This window comes from Azolla caroliniana, unplaced genomic scaffold (assembly GCF_043228905.1).
Source record: "Azolla caroliniana isolate FFs.n. ecotype wild unplaced genomic scaffold, voAzoCaro1.0.p SCAF_8, whole genome shotgun sequence".
Taxonomy (NCBI): domain Eukaryota; kingdom Viridiplantae; phylum Streptophyta; class Polypodiopsida; order Salviniales; family Salviniaceae; genus Azolla; species Azolla caroliniana.
In genome coordinates this window covers 9366259-9387123 of record NW_028230443.1, presented here as the reverse complement: position 1 = coordinate 9387123, position 20865 = coordinate 9366259, and positions in this window count along the sequence as shown.

The window sequence follows — 20865 nt, the reverse complement described above, 5'->3', positions numbered from 1 at the left end:
GGCTCTCCGTAGCCGGGTACTCCTCATCCGGTTCTCACCGGGTCTGCAACATCCGGCTCTCCATAGCCGGGTACTCCTCATCCGGTTCTCACCAGGTCTGCAACATCCGGCTCTCCGTAGCCGGGTACTCCTCATCCGGTTCTCACCGGGTCTGCACCATCCGGCTCTCCGTAGCCAGGTACTCCTCATTAGGTTTATCGGCACTGTTCTTCTCCCTTCCCATCCGAAGGGACTTGTCTCCCAACAAACTCCCCCTTCACTCCGGCATGGGGTGTCTTACCAGTTCGATCCTCTTCCGGCATGCATCTAGCTTGTCGGGTATCAGCACTTTGGTCAGCATATCTGACCCGTTCTCGGCCATGTGGATCTTCGTCAGTGCGAACTCCTGGTCATCTACTCTTTCCCGAATCTAGTGATATCTTCGCTGGATATGCTTCGTTCGGGAATGGTAGGCCGCATTCTTAGCAAGATGGATGGCACTTTGATTGTCGCAATTGAGTCGGTATTCATCTTACCGGATACGGAGCTCTCCGATGAAAGTCCTTCATCTATAATATTTCCTTCCCGGCTTCCACAGCCGCCATGTACTCCGCCTCTATGGTTGACAATGCAACCGTCTTCTGCAGCCTCGACTGTCACAAAACAACTCCCCCTGCATATGTCATTACATACCTGGATGTAGACCGGCTGGTATCCACATCAGCCGACATGTCCGAATCGGTGAAACCGTCAAGTTGAGGTTTTCCGGAGCCGAAGCGGAGACACATATATTGAAGTGCCCTTCAAGTACCGGAGTATTCATTTGACCACGTTCCAGTGCTCCCTGCCGGGATTGCTCATAAACCGGCTCACCACTCCGACTGCGTATCCTATATCCGGTCGGGTACACACCATTGCGTACATCAAGCTCCCGACGGCAGAGGCATATGGAATCTTCATCATATCCGCCTTCTCTGCTTTTCTCTTCGGGCTATGCTTACCAGATAGCCTGCAGTTTACCGGAAGTGTCGATCTGACCGGTTTCGCATCTGACATGTTGAACCGGTGAAGCACCTTTGTCATGTACTTCTCCTGTGACAGCCACAATTGCTTCACTGACCGGTTCCGGAGAATATGCATCCCCAGCATCTGTCTTGCCGGACCCAAGTCTTTCATTGAGAAGGTCCGGTTGAGAGCCTTCTTCAGCATCCGTATTTTGTATTGGTCTCGTCCGACGATCAACATGTCATCCATGTACAGAAGGAGTATCAGGAAGTCGTCTCCTTCGAACTTCTTCACAAACACGCAGTGATCGGCCTGCGTCTTGTGGTACCCTTGATCGGTCATGAAGGATTCGAACTTCTGGTACCATTGTCGGGGGGCATGCTTCAACCCGTAGAGGCTCTTCTTCAACCGGCATACTAGGTGCTCCTTCCCTTTCTCCATGAATCCTTCCGGTTGTTGCATGTAGATCTCCTCTTTCAGGTCGCCATGAAGGAATGCCATCTTCACGTCCAGCAGGTCTACCTCGAGGTCCATTATCACCGGGTCATCTTTACTACCGGGGCAAATATCTCGTCAAAGTCCACGCCCTTTTTCTGGTGGAACCCCTTCACCACGATCCTGGCTTTGTACCTCGGGGGGTTTCTAACATCTCCCGGTTTCAACTTGTACACCCACTTGTTTCGGAGTGCCCGCTTTCCTTTCGGCAACTCCACCAATTCATACGTATGGTTCTCATGCAGGGAATCCATCTCGTCCTGCATGGCACTTAACCATTTTCGGCTATGGGTGTTATCCTTCGCTTCTTCGAAGCTTTCCGGTTCCCCCTCATCGGTGAGCAGAACATGCTCTGCATCCGGAAATCTCCGGGGGCGCCTTCTCTCTCTGAGAGGATATCTCCATCTTCGGGCTTCGGTAACCGACTCCTCCATCTGCTCTTCATCCGAATCTGATTCGGGGTCTTGGTTGGTTCCGGTTTCAGCTTCCTCTACTTCTTCTTCAGTCTGTTCGGTATCCTCACCGTAACCGGCTGGTCCCTCGAGTGCTAACCGGTCTCTTGCCGGTTGAGTCTGCTCATCGTAGAGTCGATCCTTACCGGTCGACTCGGAGTTCATTATCTTCTTCTCCGACTCCCAGTCGGCGAGCATCTTGTCCTCCATGAAGATAATATCTCGACTCCGGTATACCTTCTTGTCGACCGGGTCCCACACTCGGTAGCCGAACTCATCGTCACCGTAACCGAGGAATATGCATGGTTGGGTCTTTGGATCTAACTTACCTCTCCGGTCCTTAGCTACATGCACGTACGCGAGACACCCGAACACCTTCAGATGCCGGTAGGATACTTCCTTACCGGTCCACACTCTCTGTGGCATGTCTCCGTCCAAGGGTACTGAGGGTGATCTATTTCTCACATATGTCGCTGTCGACAGTGCCTCAGCCCAAAACTTCTTGGGTAGTTTTGCTTGCGCTAGCATACTCCGGACCCTCTCCATTATGGTCTGGTTCATCCTCTCGGCCAGTCCGTTTAGTTCCGGCGTCTTTGGCACGGTAAATTCGAGCCGGATTCCCTTCGAGTGGCAGTACTCCTCGAACTGCCCCCGGTACTCTCCTCCGTGATCTACTCGAACCGCCTTCAAATTCCGGCTGGTTTCTCTTTCCACTCTCGCGTGGAGCTCTTTGAAGACGGATAACACCTGATCCTTCGTCTTCAACGGTGTGGCCCACAGCTTCCGGCTGTGGTCATCTATGAACGTCACGATGTACTGTGCTCCGGCATGTGACTTCGTGTCTACTTGACACACATCCGTATGCACCAACTCTAGTGGTGCATTATGTCTCATCGGTGGCCTTGGTCGGAAGGAGGTCCGGTTCTGCTTACCAGCCAGACAATCAGTGCACTTCTCTAAGTGCACGTTCTTCACTGGAATGAGGTTGTCGTCTGCAAGCCTCTTCATCCCCTTCTCGCTCATATGACACAGCCTCTTGTGCCACAGCTCACCGGTAGTGTTGGAAGCCACGTTCACTTCTTCTGGGCATAAACGGGCATTCATTAGGTACAGTGTGTTTACCTTCCGGGCCCGAGCAACAATCAGGCTCCCTTTGTTGAACTTCATGACACCGTTCCGGATGCTCCCCTTGTAGCCCTCATCATCTAGCCGACCGGCTGATATCAGGTTTAGTCGAACCTCCGGAACGTGTCGGACATCCCTCAGCAGCACCTTGCATCCGGTTGGTGTCAACAGCCACATGTCTCCTATGCCGACAATTCGGCATGTACCTTCATTCCCCATCCGGACACAGCCGTGATCACCGGCTGAGTAGGATGAGAAGCATTTCCGGTCCGGGGTAAGGTGGAACAATGCTCCGGAGTCTACCACCCAGGTCATCTCGTCACCAGCAAGGTTTATCTCACTCTCCTCGGTGATGAGCATCAACTCTTCTTCACTTGCCGCGATTGCCGTCGTTCCCTTCCGGTTCGGCACCCTCCGGTCTTTACCGTTCTGGTCTGGGGTTTACTTCGAATCGGTACCGTCGGTTTCCTTGTCTTTACGGAAATGCCGACAGTTCTTTTGGATGTGTCCCGGCTTGCCGCAATAGAAGCAAGTGGGCCTCCCCCTTGACTTTGACCGTGTCCCCGACTTCTCCCAGTTCTGGAGACTACGGTTTCTATGTCTTCCGCGTTCCGATTCGGTAAGGAGCGCTTTGGAGTCGGAGCTCGTATCTTTATCTTTCCGACGCGCCTCCTCATCTAGCAAGCTCGACTTTACTCTTGCTAGGGATAACCGTTTTCCTTCCGGCCCGGCGTTGCCCAAAGTGACAACCAACGTCTCCCAGCTATCCGGGAGGGAACCGAGTAGGAGTAGCGCTAGTACCTCATCGGCGAGAGGTACTTCCAATGAAGTTGCCTGGTGGATCAGCCCCTGGAAGGCATTCACGTGCTCCGCCATGTTGGAGCCATCTTGGTACCGGAGTCTTACTAGCTTCCGGAATACCGACACCTGGTTAACAACATTTTTGTTCTGAAACATTATGCCGATTTTCTCCCAGAGCTCATGAGCCTTGCTCTCTTCATTGAAGTTGTTGTACAGGCTCATGTCGATGAAACACCGTATGTACGCCGTTGTCTTCATGTGCATCACCTCCCATATCGCGGCATCAATTTTGTCCGATCTCTTGTCCCCGAACTGAACCGGCAGCCAGAGGTCTTTAACCACGAGCATGTCCCTCATCTTCGACTTCCATACCGAATAGTTGGAGCCGGTGAGCTTGAACATGCCGCCAAACAATTCGTCCATTTTCTGTGTCGTTTCGCTCTGATACCACTTGACAAGAACTCAAGGCTCCTTATGCACAACGCTCGCCCACAACCGAGCTTAGGATCATACACTGAAAGACAGGAAACAAATGCACGCGACACAAAGGAGAGAAAAGGTACACAGAATGTTTACGTGGAAAACCTAAGGAGGGAAAAACCACGGCAGCCCACAGGCTGCAAACTATCACTATGTTGGAAAGTACAAAAAATGAGTTCACTGAGGCACCAACCTCGTGCTCACAGATCTTCGCCATAGGCGGCGGTTACAATAGAGGCAACGACCTCTTTCTCTCTCTCTCTCTCTCTCTCTCTGTATAGTTACACACTCTCTCTTCTTCTTGCACCAACAAGAAAAAATAATAATAACACATATTTGCCCTAAGTCATATTTATACTAATATGATTTTTTGGCTATTTACAAATATACCCTCGATGGGCTCTCAGAAACATATTTACGAATATGTCTCTTCCTCCAGTTCTCACCGGGTCTGCGTCATCCGACTCTCCGTAGCCGGGTGCTCCTCATCCGGTTCTCACCGGGCTTGCACCATCCGGCTCTCCGTAGCCGGGTGCTCCTCATCCGATTCTCACCAAGCCTGCACCATCCGGCTCTCCGTAGCTGGGTACTCCTCATCTGGTTCACACCGGGTCTGCACCATTCGGCTCTCCGTAGCCGGGTACTCCTCATCCGGTTCACACCGGGTCTGCCCCATCCGGCTCTCCGTAGCCGGGTACTCCTCTTCCGGTTTCGGCCTCGGCCGAGATTGTTCGTCGGCACTGTTCTTCTCCCTTCCCATCCGGAGAGACCTGTCTCCCAACAAGACCGAGGGTAATGGAAGGTGGTGGCAAGGGGACGAAGGCGGCAACAGTAGAAGCACCGAATAGCCGAGGCGTCACGCGAACAAAGGAGGCCATGCAGGCCAGAACGCAACGAGGGTGATCTTCCGATAAGCTGTCGAGGACACCCGGTCAAGGAGCGGTGCGCCGAGCCGGAAAGGGCACACCTGAAAGCTGATCGGAAGACGTGTGTGTGGCCATTGAGGGTCAAAGAAAAGCACATATATGAAACGATGTTCAGCACAGGTGGTGCCGAACAAGGAAGGCAGAAGACGGCACACGGTGGTGCCTAGAATGAGAGCACGGGTGCGTAACAGACTACGCGGACTGGAGACCGGAAACATGATCGAGGTCCAGAGAAGGATCCTGCACACCCGCTTCGGATATCTCGGTGGCTCAGTCGTAGTGACAACGACTGGTGTGGCAGGCCAAACCCGAGGTAACAAGCTGGTGGGGACGAGGGGACGATGCCAAGCAGAAGGCTCCAAACTGGTGGCAGCAGCGGAAGATGAAAGTTGCCAAGCGGGCTACTACGGGGTGTTCCTCGTACGCAGAGAAGAGGTGATGCACGATTTGGTCGGACAAGGGCCGACGATGCGTGCATGAGAAGTAACCAGAGTTCGGCACGGGCGGTGCCGAACACGAGAACGGGATGCACGACACACGGGGGTGCTAGAGCAGGAATACAAGCGCGAAGATGGGTTGTTGGTCCAGGTTATCTCGCGTAGAAGGTCGGAGAGGGATCCTCCACACTGGTTCCGGAGGCCTTGGCAATTCGGCCGCCGTGGTAATGGAAGACCAAGGAGAAGGTAGGTGGCGGCGAGGGGATGAAGGCGGTGGAGATCAGCGCGGAATGAGAATCGGGACAACGCGACAGTCGACAGAGGACAAGCGGCCATCACGGGTGCTCCTCGGATGGAGGAGACCGCGTATCCGAAGGAAGGAGAAGCGTGCATGTGGTCGAAAGAAGGGCCAACGGGGAAGCACGCACACGACAAGATCGCAATGAATGACCTATCGACAGGTCGAACGAGCCTACGGAGAGGCAAATGCGGAGAAGGAACCAGAGCTGACGGTTTGGACCGGCAAGGCCAACACGGCAGCCGGAATGCGGATTACAGAAGACCGGTTCCTCACTAGCCAGAATCTCTCACCCTTCTCCGAACTTGGCACATACCGGTGGTCGTGCGGTTTGGTGGGGGCTGATGTCGTGAAGTTTCCGGGCCATGGTGAGAAACCGGGGAATGTCGGAAGAATCATGTGCACTTACGTTGTAAAAACGTGCGAATGACGGGGGTGTCTTTATGTCGCCGAGTAGGAGTGAAGTCGAGGCAGAGAATCCCATGTAAATCAGGATTTATCCCACATTGTAACGCACCCCTCCCCTTGTTCTATAAAAGGAAGGGAGGGTCCCTTGAGCAGGGGTTGCCCATTTTGAGTTAGGAGGGTATACTGTTAGATTTAGGGTTTGGTAGTTCTTGGTCTTCATCTTTCTCTTATTCCCTTAGGGTTTTTACTTTGGTCTTTTCACTCTATTTCGTTTAGGGTTTCATCTTGGCAGCTTCTTCTTCTTCTTACTTTCTTGTTTTCGGTTAGGGTTCTTCGACTTTTTCTTCTCCTTCGTGTCTATTTAGGGTTTACTCTGGTGAAGAGCTGATATGATCAATGGGGTTTGCTTTTGTTCGGTCTCCTGTGCAAGACCCCGCTCAACGTGACGAGCTTGAGAGCTCCCCGATCGGCGGTTTGGCAGCAAACGGCTGTTGTAACCTAACTACCTTGGAACGGCTCGAAATTGGAGTTGTATCTTGCTCTTGTAATTATATATATAAAAGGTTGTGCATATTTCTGTTTCTGTTGGTGTCGGGTGCATTTCTTTCCCTTTGTTTCCTGTACATAAGAGGCGTGTGTTGAGTCAGTGTTGCGGGCGTGGTCTCTCTCTCTCTCTCTCTCTCTCCCTCTCTCATGTTTTGTATCCGCCGGTACGCGTTCGGAATCGCACCGGGTTGTGCCACAACCGGTGCAGCCGGGATCGGAGAGAGTTAGCTTCTCGACATCCATCTTTTCCTCGTCCGAGACCCTCGTGGTCCCGCCCCTTTCGACACGTACCCGTGGAAAACTGCGACAGCGCTACCTAGAGAAAACAGGACTCCGGAAGTGGACCATCGATCCAATGCATCTCGAACCCAGTTGGCATTCATTTAACCGAGCAGCTTTTCGGGTATACCATGTCAGTATAACAGTCCTCGGTGCTTAATATTGTTGACATACCTATGTATTCGGTGCGCGCACTAAAGGTGCTCTACGGTTGGCTTCTGCATAAACTGGTTGATCACTCCAACCAGATTCCTAATGTCGGGTCGGGTGACTATCAAATAAATGAGGTTGCTAACAATTTTTATGAACCGTTTGTCATCATAGGCCATACCGGAGTCGGGACGAAGCTTTAGGCTCCGGCCCAAGGGTCTGGAGACTAGTCGGAAATCCGTCATGCCGAACTTGTACAACATATTTAGGACATAATGTCGCTAAGATAACAATATGCCATTGGGGGTATGGATCACTTCGATCCCGAGGAAGTAATGAAGGTTCCCCAGGTTCTTCATTTCGAAAGCATACGACAACTAGGACTTCACTCAGCCGATTACACCAAGGCTGGGTCCGGTGATGACGAGATAATCCACGTATAACAGGACACATACTGGACCTTTCCAGATGAACAACAAAGAGCCCGACTTTGAGGTCGTAAACCCCATCTTACACAACCGGTGCGTGAGCTTCGAATTACAAGCACAGGGGGCTTGCTTCAGAACATAAAGGGACTTCTTCAGCCGGCACATTGCCGACTTGTTCATCTCCGACTGAAAACCGGGGGGTTCGATCATGTAGACCTGTTCTTCGAGATCTCTTTGAAGAAACACATTCTTCACGTACATTTGGTGAAGATGTCATCCCCTTGCCGCAACAACCCCTAGCACGACACGAACCATCATCATCGTCACTACCGGGGCGAAGGTCTCTTCGTAATCGATTCTATGAGTCTACACATATCCTTTGGCCACTAATCGGGCCTTGTACCAGTTGACCGAACCATCAACATTGTACTTTACCTTGTACACCCACTTGCAACCGATCACTTTGCAATGTCGGGGAGGGTCAACCATGTCCCATGTGTCGTTGGCATCAAGTGCCCGCATCTCTTCCTCCAGAGCGACATGCCAATGTGTGTCCTCTACCGCTTCTGCGTAGCTCTCTAGCTCATGCACTTCCACCACTTTCTTCATGTATGCATAGTGATGCACCATGTACTCATTATATCCATACCTTTTTATGGGGTTCTTCTGGTGGGTCAATCAGCGTAACTTTGCGTTCGCCGATTCCAAGGCCCTCTTGGCCGGCTCGGACTTCATTCCCAAAGGTCCTTCTTCGTTCTTTTCGGAGTAAGATTCACTCCAGTCCACCTCGTCTCCATCGGGGGCGTATTCCGGCATCTTCTTCTTCCCCTTCTCTTTGCATGTGACCATTTCCTTGGTTCCTTACGCGGGGAGAGCACGACTGAATCTCCACTACTCCCTGGCTCCTCATCGGACTAATCATTCCGACCCAGTCGCTCATGCGGCTCACTTAGCCGGAATGAGATCGGACTCTCATCTAGAGTACCAAATCCTTCTTCATCTTCTGCCTGGATCGTTTCAGGCTCACTAGCCTCATCTTCCGGAATCGAGTCGGGGTCGAACATCGGAGTCAGTAGAGAGTACCATGATGCCAATTCATCAAATTCGACATCTCAGCTCAGTCGAACTTGTTTTGTTCGAGGGTTATAGCACTTACAACCCTTTTGCTCATTTGAGTGGCCGACAAGGATGCACTTCTCCGACTTTGTTTCCAGTTTTCTCCACTTCTCATCCGGTACATGCACATATGCAATGCTACTGAATATCTTAAGGTGTCTTAAATTCAGCTTTCAGCCGATATACAACTCATGTGTTGACACTATATCCCCAATCTGATTTTGGATGTAGACAGCCGTCTGAACCGCTTCAGCCCAGTAGAATTTGGGCATGCTCTTCTCTTCCAGCATTGCCTGTGCCGCCTCAACAATCGACCGGTTCTTTCTTTTGGCCACATCTTTTTGTTCCGGTCTGTATCTGCCACTGATAACGTTTTGTGCCAGTCCCCATACATTCGAATGTATTAGATCGAGCTTGTTACGGCTCCAGTTTCTTTCGGTGGGGAATGGGAGCCGGTGTTGCTTCACGACCTGGCAAGCTTCACAAATTTGGGCCTTTCGGCCACTAAATTTTGGCAATCCGAAAACAAATTGGTTCGATTGCAGGTCTTGAATCCTCTGATAGTTGACATGGCCGATCCGCTTGTGCCATAGGTCGATATCTAATTTGACCTTCTATCCTTTTGTGAACATAGCAGTGTCGACGTCGTTGGTGTCGAGGATAAACACCCTCTCGTCCCGACACCCTTGCGCAATGATTTTGCCCTCTTCTTCGATGAAGCACCCAAGATGTGTGAACCGGACCTACATCCCTTGGTCGACAGTCTGTCCAACCGACACAAGATTCTTTGTGATTGTCAGGACGTGCAAGCGGTTCATCAGCTTCCCCTTCTCCCCGACATGGCTGAGAAGGACCTCACCAATGTGCTCGATGGTATGAGGAGTGTCGTCTCCTGTTTCGACAACTCCCGGTTGCTCCTGTTTTTCTAGGAAGGAAAACCACTCTTCATAGCTCACCATATGGTTCGACACTCTGGAGTCAACATACCACACTTCCTTGGAGCCGGAAGTGGTCTTTTTCATCAAATTAGCTTTGTGTTTCATCACAAAGACTAGGCTTGCTCCATTTCTGGAACCGGATCCTTTCGGAACTTCCGCGTAGTGCGAGCTTTGTCGGTTTCCTTGACCGGCCTTGTCGGATCCGGATTTGTCTAAATCGACACGCTTCTTCCAGCATTCGCTTTCCTTGTAGCCCTTCGGGCCATAGTACCAACATTCCGTTGCGGCCTTCTCTTGCCGGTTTCCGGCACCGTTTTGACTCCTCCTGCTAGTGGATGGTCCAGAACTGTTCTTAGCACCATCCTTGTGCCTTCAGTTCAATTCTTGTCGGTTGCTTCCATCGCGTGCCGATCCGCCTCGTCCGGCACACATCCGTGTACAACATCTTCCTGTCAGTGAGCGTGCGTGTTGACGCACCCAAGTGGTTCTCCTCTACAAGGAGCATCATTTGTAAGTTGAAAAATGAGGGCGTATTCTCCCTTGTATAGACCGTCGTCCAGAATGCTCTGAACATCGATGCCAAGCCCCCGAGATAGACCTGCACCATCTCATCTTCCTTGACGGTTACATTGATAGAGGCAAGTGATTCATAGATGTCTTTGATCCGGGTTGTATAGTCGGCCACCAACATGTCCTTCTGTCAGACATTGCTCAACTCTTGTCAGAGTTGCAGCTTCCGGGCCGTGGTGCTTGTGGCGAAGACCTTCTTTAGGTTTCCCCAAGCTTCCTTTGGCATCTTGGCATCTCGGATATGGTTGAGCAATTGATCACTGACACTGGATGTGAAGCAGTACATTACCCTGCTTGCCGCTTGTTCCCAATTTGGGAAGTCCCTGAGTGCCACATTAGGTACCGAATCGTTCGCTCCATCGACATAACTCCAGTAGCCATGCCTAAGCAGGTAGTGTTGCATCTTGTAAGACCAAGATGTGTAGTTGGATCTATCGAGCTTCTCCGTAGGGAGCGAGCTAGCCATTCCTCGGTCCATATTTTTCTTTTGTCTGTTCTTAACCGGGTGTTAGGGTTTGTCTTAAGAAGACACTCGTCAGATGCAGAGATTCTCAACCCTCACGCTATGATACCATGTAAAACTAAATATGCGGAAGCTAAGACACAATCGGTTCAGTTAGATAGCAACAGAATACAGACACATGTTTAATGGAAACCTTATACACAAGAGAGAGAGAGAGAGAGAGAGTTAGAGCAGAACACAACTCAATTCAAAATAATAACACTCTATACATAGAATGTGCTCAAAGAGAACTTTTATACAAGTCCATACATAGACTGATAGAAGTACTAACAAGTACTTCCATGCTCATACGAGCGACTAACACTAACTCCTAAAAATAGGCTAGATTCGTAGGCCTCTAACGGTCTACCGCTTACAGTCCGATCCGGCTCTCCGATCTGGATCCTGGTTCCGAATACCATCCAGACTCTGATCTGGCTCTGGCTTGTTCAGCCGATCCGGATCCGGTTGAACTTGTCCGCTCAACAGCTCTAATGGATCGAGTCCATCTCGGATCTCATGGCCTGCAACCATGTATGGCATCTACTGCAGCTATGGCTTCTTCATATGTGCTTGGTTTGCCTGCATCGGCGTAGTTGACGTTGTCCAAGCCCGGTTGATAGAACTTTATCGCCCTTCGAACTCATCCAGATCTCCTGGGTTCCACATGGATTGGTTCAGAGCCTTCGATCGGCACTTGTTGAACAACTTATATTAGAAGTCCTATTAGATGATTCGCCCTCGTAGTAGGAGTTCAACAATGTCATGTCATCCTCCCATGCTTCAGGATCGATTGACTTGAAGATAGGAGTCTTAGCCGACTCATGTCGGTTTTTCTCTTTAGCCTTTTTAGGTGTGTTGGCCGACTTGACTCTGTCGTTGCTAGTTGGTTGAGTTCAACTGTTTGTCGAATCTCTGATTCGGCCCAGTGCGTCGGTCTTTCTACAATGTTACTATTGACTTCGAAGGAGACCTTCTTACCAACTATGTTTTGTTGGTTTCTCTCAAATAGAATAGAGTCTTCATTGAAGAACATGTCAATACTCCGAATCAATTTCCAGTTCTCTAGGTCCCATAGCCTATAGCCGAATTCCCCATCGGTTCCATAATCGAGAAATATGCATTTTGTTGCATGGGGTGCCAACTTGGTTGTTTTCTCCCTAGGGATGAATGTGTAGGCTTCGAACCCGAATATATGGAGCCTGTCATAGGTTGTCTGTTTGCTTGACCATAGTGTCTATGGCACTTCGAGCCTTATTGCTTTCGATGGCGATAGATTTATCAGATATTGTTGTCCGCCGGAATAGTAACCGACGGACAAAGAGCGCAGTAATATGGAAAGAAACTGATATTCTAACACATGTAATGGTTCACGCGGGAAGTATGAATGACTAAAAGACCCTGCATATATAAAGTGCAGAAAACCTCTGAGAGAGGGTAGGGTGTAATTTTTAATGAAAAGGCATATTGTAATAGAATCCTATCTTCTCTGATATTTGTGTGCATCTGTGGTTAATATACTGTGTGTCTGTAATTCTTAAGAGCGTAGGAGTGAGTGGCGGTGTGCGCACTAGATCATTGTCTAAGGAGCTCAGTTGTAGCCATCTCCCGTATACACTGCTAGGTTACGGGAAGTATCCCCCTAAGCATTACGCACAGACGCTACCATTCGTTGGCACATAGTCACTTGAAAGTCTAGGTCAAAGGACTGACCATAGACAGCGTTCCTAATCAGTAACACTTTTGGCATGCTTAGTGTTTTGTGTCTTCTCACATACGAACATCGACGAATGGATATTTAGTCGTATACGCCCCAAAGAACCAACACAACCAGATCGGCCAATCACAAGGTCCATCACACGCTAGGCAGAGGAACGCGTACGGCGAAAGCCTCGCCTCAACGACCTCAGCAATACCTGTCGGAACCACAAAGGTGATTTCCCGCTCTCCAAATATCTCCACGATACGCGGGAAGCGCGCTCACCACAATAGTACTGTGGTCTTTCCCTGCCCGCCGTAGCCCCCAGCATGGCCTTTGCCTATCCCCGCTTTAACGGCGAAACCGACACCGCAACCCACATTCGCCTATTCCTCAATGTCTGGAATGCAAACCACATGGTGCAGAACCTTTCTGAGGCAATAGTGCACCAGTCCAAAATGACGGAGTTCGGGTTAACATTGGATGGGCGAGCGGCGTTTTGGCATTTGCAAATGGATCTGCCAGCAATCACAACCTTCGACCAGTTGCAGTCCTCCTTTTTGCGGTTCTTCCATCGGAGGGTTCCACAACACGAAATCCTCGGGCAGTTCTACACAATTAAGCAGTTACCGACCGAGACGATCGCAGATTTCAGCTTACGTTTCCAAAATTTACGACGGAAATTATAACGGGGCCCGACGGAGGAAGAGGCTAGGGAGACATTTCTGGTGGCATTACGCCGACCCATACGGACAACACTCAACAACAATAGCATGAAAGGGGAAACGACTGATATGGTCATCGAACGAGCGCTACAGCTTGAGCTGGATGACGATGAGGAAAGGTTTTCCATGTCCTCATTATGACAAGCGTTACCTCATGACGATGAACGACATTTTCGTCAAGCAATCCAGTGCACGATTTGCTTGAATTCGGGGCATTCCGTAGTGGAGTGCAACATGCGAATCCACTGTCCAATCTGTCACTCGAAAGCTCACACAGTTGAGCAGTGCGAATACAATATGTTGAACAGAGCCAAACCCACAGTACGCAGCATGGACACACATCGTCCCCCACGCCATAAGGAACAAAGGAGGTAGGAAGACCGACCACGGTATATGGATCGCAACCCACGTGACGACCGGCACTACCGGAATCGCCGGAATCACAACGATTCCGAGGAAGACGAGCCAGAGGATGAGGACTACCGTGGTCCCCCCAGGTATACAAAAGGGGGCCGGCACTATGAGAATTACCGGCCGACAAACAAATGTGGCAGCTTCAACGGACCTCGTGGAAAGCAGCAACAATATCGGGACTATCGGCGATATAACGAAAGCTCGGATGATGACCGGCACCAAGAACCACGTCGGGACCAACAACAACCACCGTGTACGCTCCGACAAACGAAGCCGGACCGTGAGGAGCAAGTCGCACCAGGGGATCGGCACACACCACCAAGGGCCGAGAAGGGTGAATCTAGCATCCATTGTTTTGTTTGTCAATAGCCTGGACATTATGCCACACATTGCCCAATACGCAAGGGCAAGGGGCCCGCCGTCAATACGATTACGGCAGAAGTGCAGCAAGTCACGACATGTCAGGAAACAAAAACGGTTGATTGGGCCGCGCAAGATGAGATACGGCGAACAACCCATGCATGGGTTGATAAAGCAAACACGACAAATACGGAACGCATGCGGAAGGAATCCGCAAACACGATGAAGCTAGTGGAGGACGAAGGACCAGCCCCGGACCCCATTTGGCAAGCACAGGCAAGCTGCGAGATAACATTAACCATGGAGAAGCTCCTGCAACCAGTCCCACACTTCCATTAGACCGTGGAAGAGCGGGTGACGGGCATACCTGGGGTGAGCGTCGCTATGAATTTCACGGACATTAGCGACAGACCATCTGTAGTAGATCACCACAACCCGACTATTAAGTTGATATTACATGGCCAAGAAATCCCAGGATGCGTAATCCATGGCGGCTCAGGAGTTAATGTAATTAGCGCGAAAACATGCAAACAGTTAGGAATTTCAGAATGGGAGGCTTGCCCGTTTTGGCTCCGTATGGCAGATACCCGCTCAGTACAACCATTGGGGTTGATACGCAAGGTAGGGATTATCGTGGGAGGACACCGCTTCGACATCTCGGCGGTAGTCCTCACTCTGGACGCCCCAGGGGTCTACCCTGTGCTGCTGGGCAAACTGTAGTTTCGTGTAGCGAATATCAAGCAGAGCTGGTAACAAGTGTATCAGTTTTCGACATGGACGCACCAAGGTTCGCGTACCAACGGAGGAAAGGGCGACCCAATCCAAGGGTATAACACCATTATACGCGGAAGATATAAATATGTTGGCTGGGGTGGATGATACAGAATTAGAGGCATACCTAGACGAGCACCCTCGGATTATTCCGCTGTTCGAAATCGACGTCATCACAACCCCGACAGAATATGCCACGACAGAGGCAAATGTCATGCAGAATACCTCCCATCTCACCGGCAAGCTCGATAGGAGGACAAGGGCTTTCACTTCTTCTTCTAAGTTAATCCCTTGGCAAGAGAGTTTAGACAACACTCGGCTGAAGGTGTTGATGTGAGAGGTGGTTGGGTCCGACTCCCTCATCTTCATGTTGAATAGTTGTCTTATCAATACCAATTTCGACGATGAGGACTTCTTTTCGTACACAGCTACAGCTTCACCCACAATGAGAACGTTGTCGTCTCCTTGGCCATGCTGAAGTAGATGTTTTCGGTCAAATGTATTCGGATGGTGGAGCGCGTTGTCACGTTGTTACGCGCGTGCGTGGAGAACAAGGCGGGACCACTGGGGTTTTGGACCGAGGAATAGGTGAGAAGAGGGAGAGGGAGAGAGAGAGAGAGAGAGAGACGCTCACACACGTATAGATAGAGAGGTGCACGGGGACGCGACCCAACAACACAGGAGTCACGAGTTGAGAACACTAGCGTATGTATATAAATGTATGTAGATGACTCGAACGGTTACAGCCGACCAGGTCGGCGAGGTGGATGTCGATGCCTGATCACCCATGCACACAGGAGAGAAAGATGGAGATCCTGCCGGAAGCACACAGGCGTTCCACGCAGCAGGATCAATCTCCTGAGAACCTGCGCAAAAGAAAGCTATGGAGAATGACAGAGAAGAAGAGCTCGGTCCCAGTCCGGCAGCACTTCCTCCCCTCTAGCGCGCGATACCTCTCTCCCCCCGTCTCCCTCTCCTTTATAACTCAAGGAGGGAGGCCGTTCACCCGTTTACATCACATTAATTCTCTGTCCTTTCAGACAGAGATACTCCTCGATTTCCCTTACAGAATATTGCTACCTAGGATTTAACCTGTGTGCCTACCTATCTACTATAGGACAAGGGACGTGCCCACGTGTAAGGGCTGCTTCACACACACTATACACGGTTTGCGCCTGGGGACGGTTTTCTTCACGACATCCGCCCCCACCTAACCGCGAAACTGGGTCCCTATGGGAAAAAACCGGTCCTTGCTTTTACTCCTCGTTAACCGGTTCGTCCTCCACCTCGGGTTGCTCGTCATTGTTGTCCATGCCACCTAGCTCCGGCTCCCTGTCGTGCCGTTTCTTGAACGTTTTGGTCCTCTTCCCCGCTACCGGTATCGCCATTCTCGTACTGTCGAGCTCCGCGAGATGGTACGTCCCATTGCCGTTGGCGCCTGTAACTACGTAAGGCCCGAACCACCTCCTCGCAAACTTCCGCATGGCACTGTGCTGATTGTCGAGGCTGCTGTCATAGACTAGCACCCAGTCGCCTTCCTCGATCTTCCTTGGCCGGAGCTGGTGTGTTAGGTCGAACCGGCCTTGTTCCTTATCCTCGCTACCCGAAGTTTTTCTCCGCGGCTCGCTCTACGTCCTCCGGCCTCCGCTCGAGCTATCGACTCCGCGCCGCCAATAGTTCCTCCCGGCTCATCTCATTCCTCAAGTCCACCGTGGCCCACGAGGAGATCATTCGCTCTGTTGGCATGATCGTCTTCTGTCCGAACATCAGCTCGGCCGACATGAACCCGGTTACCGAACTGTGCGTAGTCTGGTCCTCCCACAAGGCATAAGGTAGTAGCCGTGGCCAGTCCCCGACTCGGCCTCCGCACGCCGTACTAGCGCTTTGACAATTGGCCCGTGTCCGCACTCCACCTTCCTGTTCGCCTCTGGATTGTACGTTGTGGTGAGCGAAAGTTTGACTCCTAGCTGGTCGAACAACTCTTCGGCTTCTTCTGCGTCCAACTCACCACGGTCAGCCACGATCTTCCCTACGCACCCGTATCAGCACACTACGTCCTCAATAAAAAACCAGCACACAACTGCCATCGTCTTGTTCTGTAGGGCTCGGCCTTCAACCTGGTTCGTTAGATCTTCCCGAGCCAGCACCAGATACCGCATCTGTCCTACCCCCATTGGCATCGTCACCAAATCCACCATCCACTTGAAGTGGATGGTCGGAGGGTAGGTCGGGTGAAGCTCGTCCCGATGTCGAATCATGGAGTGCACCTGATAGCTTTTGCAAGTCGTCACGAACCGATGCACGTCCCGGTATAGTCCGGGCCACCAGTACTTCCCCTTTAGCTTTTCGAACGTGGCCCACGTTCCACGGTGTCCAGCCCACGGGCTATCGTGGTACGCCGCTAGCAAATCCTCCTGTTCCTCCTTCTTCGCCACTACTCGGAGCGGGATGCCATTCCTCTTCTTCGGGTGCTTCCAGATGTATCCGTCCCGGAGAAAAAATCGGTAGGCTTTCTTCCGAATCCGGTTGGCCTCGTCCGTTGTCCATGCCGCGTCCGGTGTCATCGTTTTTAGGAACCCGCCGATCTGCAGCCAGTCCCCATTGGTTGTCACGTCGAAGTCATTAAACGTTGGAGAGCATTCCCCATTGGTTGTCACGTAAGCCGCCTCGAAGAAGTCCACGCCGACTTCCTCGTCCTCTGAAACCATGCCGCCGTTGTTTTCGACCCTTGCCCTTGAAAGCATGTCGGCCATGGTGTTGTCTTTCCCGGAAATGTGTCGTATCCCCGGATTCAAGGACTTGATGTACGCTATCCACCTGAGCATTGCCAGGTCCGGCGTCGCGCATCCGGAAACCATGCCAAGAATTGGCAGGCAGTCCGTCTCGATAATTACCTCTGCCCCGATCAGGTAGTTTTTGTCGGTCTTTACCGCCGAAACGATACCCCAGAGCTCGCGTTTAACTTGGGTGTATCCTCGCTGTCGCTCACTGAGGACCTTCGCGCCGAACCGGATCGGGGAACGCATGCCATCCTCGTCCTCCTGGTTGACGACCCATCCGATCCCGGTCGGACTCGTGTCTACCGTTACGTACATGGGAGTGCTCTTTCCATAGACCGCCTTTCGAAGCGCCGGAGCCGCGGCAAGTGCTCCCTTCATCTTCCGGACAGACTCCGTATGCTCGTCTCTCCACTCGAATCTTCGCCCCTTTTTCAGCAACCCCTATAACGGCTCCGCGACGTGAGCGTAATGCGGGATCCATATGTGGTAGAACGCGCACGCTCCCAAGAACCTCCGAACCTCCGTGACCGAGCTACAGTCGTTCTTCATCGCTGAGATGGCTTCTACCTTATCCGGAGACGGTTTCCAGCCGTACGGCCCGCATAGGTGTCCGACGACCATTATCTCTGATTGCCCGAAGGCCAACTTTCCCCCGGAGAAGGTGAGCCTCGCGCCCTCCAACCTCTACAGCACCTTCTCGCAGTCGTCGATGTGTGTCGCCACGAATTTCCGGCATCCGTCCGGTCTGATCGTCTCGTCCCTTTCCTCCACCGGGCATCCCTTGATCGGGACGTCGTGCAAAAATGGCATGGTGATGTCCGGGATACAATCCCTCAGCACTTTGTTCATTGCGTTCACCATGTGAACCACCGAGTTCGTCCCTCCTTGCGGCAGGGTACACATCCGTACTAGGCCGAGAGGAGTTCGCATTGTCATGATGTCTTTGCTCTCTACGGCGAGCTGGAACTGATCGTACCCCGAGTAGAGATCACCTACCGAGTAAATCGACCTTCCGGCGAAGGCCTCCGCGAACTCGTCTATTGTCGGTCCGATTCCTGCGTTTCGAATGGTCACCTTGTTGACCGGCTGCAGGTCTTGAATAAAGCGCAACATGTCGTCCTTCTTCAGCACGGTAAACCACCGATTCGAGTATGGGGCACTCGACGGTTCGAGGATTCCCATCTCGACCTTCTGCTTTAACAGCTCCATCAACTTCGGGATGTGAGCTCTGGGTACTAGAATCGGTTTGAGACTCCACGGCACATGTAGTACCGTGAATATCACCATCGGTTCCACGACTGTCGGGTCTACGCACCCGATCTCCTCCGGTGAGAATGCGAAGGCCTTCCCGTGCCTTCCGAGCATTTCCCGAAAATGGTCCTCTTTCGCCAGCAGTAGGAAGCCGCCCCCACCGATTTTGAGCTCGCGCAGCGTTATGTCGGTGAACGTGTGTCCTATGCGGGCCGGATTTCGTAAACCCCCTTTATTCGCAACTCGCTGCCCTCCGGCAAGGGAGCCGCGACTGACCTCACCTTCCGGTCCACAGTCTTGTACCTCATGTCCACCCGGGCTGTCCGATCCGACTCGAGCCCTCTACTAAAGTCGGCGATGACTTCGTACATCCTTTCCGAACATACCGGAATCGTCCAGTCCTCTTTAAGGACTCCTCCGACTACCTCTCGCATACCGGTATCGTCGAAAGAGACCGCCTCTTCCCTTTTCTTCTTCCGTCCAACAACGTCGACTATCGTACATCCTCCGTTGTCAGAGAACCAAAATTTCCTACGTATAGTACAGGTCTTCTCCGCTATCGTACATTTGTGGGGTTTTCCCGGAGTGTCCGGACTATCGCAGCCCCGCGCCTTGATAGCCCTCTCTAAAAATCCTCTCGGCTTTCGCCCCCGAGGGTCTCGCGGTTCCTCTCATGGTTCGGTCTCACCGTCAGGAACTGGACTCAGTGACACCCATCCTGGATCTTGACCCTTGCATAGGCCGAGCCGTTGTCCAGCACCTTGGTCTCCATCCGTGCTACCGTGATGTACGGTTCTCCTAGTATAACTGGATGTGAGGACGTCTCCTGCACGAAGAAGTGCTGGTCAATCTCGACATTGCCAATCTTTACTCGTACATTCGGGCAGGCTCCATGCAATTCTACGGTGGCACGCGTTGTTGCCCGTATCTTCCACCCGTGCTTGGTGTTGATCGGCCACTTCCCCTTCTTATAGAAGTCCATGGACATCAAATTGATTTCTGAACCGTGGTCCACCAACGCCACCACCGGTTCATGAACATCTCCGATCTTCACGGGGGTCTCCATGGTCGCTCTGGTCCAGTGCGGCCTCGAATAGTGGCTCTCCGCCAACTCGTCTTCCAGTGCCATGCCCTCTATGTGCGTCGTTCGCACCTCCACCGGCTTCTCCGGTTCTGTCTCTGTCAACAGCCTCTTCCTCTTCACCAAGTCTACGATGGAGTCGTGGAACTCCTTCTTGGCGATCCCGAGCACTTCCCTTAGCGATAGCTCCAACTTGTTGTCGAGCATTCGTTCTTCCAAGACCTTTTGCAGGTCTGTGGATCTTTCGATTTCTGTGCCCAGCCGGTACCCGCCCCTCTTGGGATTATCCTAGGCGTCGGTCGCATCGACCTCATTCCGCCTTTGCCCAGACCGAGTTTCATATCGTTGTGAGGGCCCGGCCCCTCTGGTTTTCCCTACCCGCTTGTCCTCCACCAAAGCCTCATAATTTTGACAAGCGGCTTCGACGAAGCCCGTCTTTTCTTCCACCCGGTTACCTCCCGGACCCGTTTTTCCGCACGGTCCTCAAACTCCCGAAGGAGCACTGACGCGTTCCTTCCTTTGTCGGGGGTCTCCACCCACTCCATGAAGTCTCCCCCCGTCTCCCCCCGTCTCCCTCTCCTTTATAGCTCAAGGAGGGAGGCCATTCACCCGTTTACATCACATTAATTCTCTGTCCTTTCAAACAGAGATACTCCTCGATTTCCCTTACAGAATATTGCTACCTAGGATTTAACCTGTGTGCCTACCTATCTACTATACGACAAGGGACGTGCCCCCGTGTAAGGGCCGGTTCACACACACTATACACGGTTTGCACCTGGGGACGGTTTTCTTCACGACAGCGTGATTTCGTCTATGGATCTCCACTCTTTGGTTGACATTGTAGCA